Genomic DNA, 1,996 nt, shown 5'->3' on the forward strand with positions numbered 1-1,996 from the left:
AAAATGTTTTATTCTTTTTATATTTATTCTGTACTTTGTTGTAATATACCTTCTAGATGTCACTGAAAAGGAAAACTCAATGAGTTTTGGAGTCTTTGGTTATTTAACTGTATCTGACAAAATTTGTACATGGAAAACTAAATATCACAAGGCAAACACTTCAACCTGGAGTTTGTTTTAGAATATTTGGACACAGCATAAGAGAAAAGATTTAGAACATTAAAATGACCTTCTTTTTTATTAGATTGGTTTGGGATTTCAACATAGAACAGCCCTGGTTTATTCAATTATCTTCTATGGTTTAATTGGATTTGGCCATGTATTCCCAATTTTTAAAAAATAGTCTATATATTTTTTTACTCTTATGAGATACTCTACACAGAAGAATGTGGAAAATAATGGGTCAGGAAAGCAAGCTACTTACTCCTTTGACCATTGGCTCACATTACATGGAATTACTAGTATTTCATATTGTGTTTGGTTTGGCCAAGGTGGTCAAACAGACTGTCAAATTAATGTGCTAAATGAAGCCAAGTTAGATTGAATTGATTAGTTTATAAATTAACAGGCTTCACATTTTATAAAAAATAATTAGTACTCTTCTCCTTTCATATGCTGTGAGATAACAAAGAAATAATATGTTTTCATCGACTCTGACCCAGCAATGGAAGATGATAAAAAACAAACACACACATAACGGAGTCAGGTAGTTGAATGCAAATCCTGACTATTCCATTTGCTAGGATGCTGTTTAGAAGGCAGGGAATAAAACACCTGAGCCTCAGTTTCTACCCTGGAGAAAAGGGCCTAATAAAGCACCCGGAACTTATATAATACCTTAAAATAGTATATTGATATTATTTTTCGTAACCACCTTCTCAGGTAATTAAATAGTACAATAGAACTTTGAGAGAAACAGAGAGCAATCACATTGATTCAGCAAAAGAAAGGCCTAGAAAAGTAAATAGCGGGCCCTAGCTTTGAATGCATATTGATTAGCACAGAAAATAAAAGAATCAACAATGCCAGAGTCCAGTTCTTTGCTTTCTTCTCTGAAAAATGTTACTACTCTTTGTCCATATTGTATTGAGCTCACTGATCTAACATAATCTCTCCAAAGTTAAATTCTCTGAATAAGAGGGCTTCAAACTCTTTCTGTAAATGGCCAAAGAGTAAATATTTTTGGCTTTGTGAGCCATGTGATCTCTGTCACAACTACTCGACCTTGCTGCTGTAAGGTAAAAGTGGCCATGGACAATACATAAATGAATGAGGATGTTTGTATTGTAATGAAGCTTTATGTATACCAATATTTTAATTTCAAATACTTTTCATTCTTCTTTTGAATTTTTTTTCAACTATTTAGAAAAATAAAATCCATTTCTAACCCACAGCCTATAAAAAAGCAGGCAGCAAATAAGATTTGACCAACAAGTGGGGATATGCTGACCCATGATCTAAACCAAAATTCTCTTCCCAGGACTGTGTTTTTAAAAGCCTCTCTTTTTTCCTAATTTATGAGCCTTCCTTCTTTTACAATATCTATTTTGGATGGGGGCAGGGAATAAACATGTATTATTTAACATTTTTTGGTTGTACATGACAGAAACTCAACTCGAAATAGCTTGAACTTAATCTAAACAGGGAATACATTGGCTTCAAATCTGGGAAGTTCTAGGAATTGAAAAGATATAACCAGGGATCTCTTTATCTTAGCTTTGCTTTGTTCTTGGTGTTGGTTGTATATTTCTCACTATTGATAGACTTTCTTTGTGCTGCTTAAGGCTGATGAAAAGGAGTGAAGGGAGAAGAAAAGAGTCATTTAACATCCCACCTGGCAACTCAGAGAAGAGATAGAATTTACTACTCCCAAAGGCCATATATAAAATCTCTTAACAAACAGTTCCAATATTATTTTTGCACTGTATTTTTCTTGTTTATTATAGAAAAAGAGAAGGAAAGGGGGAAGAAGTGAAGACCACTAAAGACCACTATA

The sequence above is a fragment of the Propithecus coquereli genome, unplaced genomic scaffold (assembly GCF_000956105.1).
Source record: "Propithecus coquereli isolate 6110/MARCELLA unplaced genomic scaffold, Pcoq_1.0 Scaffold258, whole genome shotgun sequence".
In the NCBI taxonomy this organism is placed as follows: domain Eukaryota; kingdom Metazoa; phylum Chordata; class Mammalia; order Primates; family Indriidae; genus Propithecus; species Propithecus coquereli.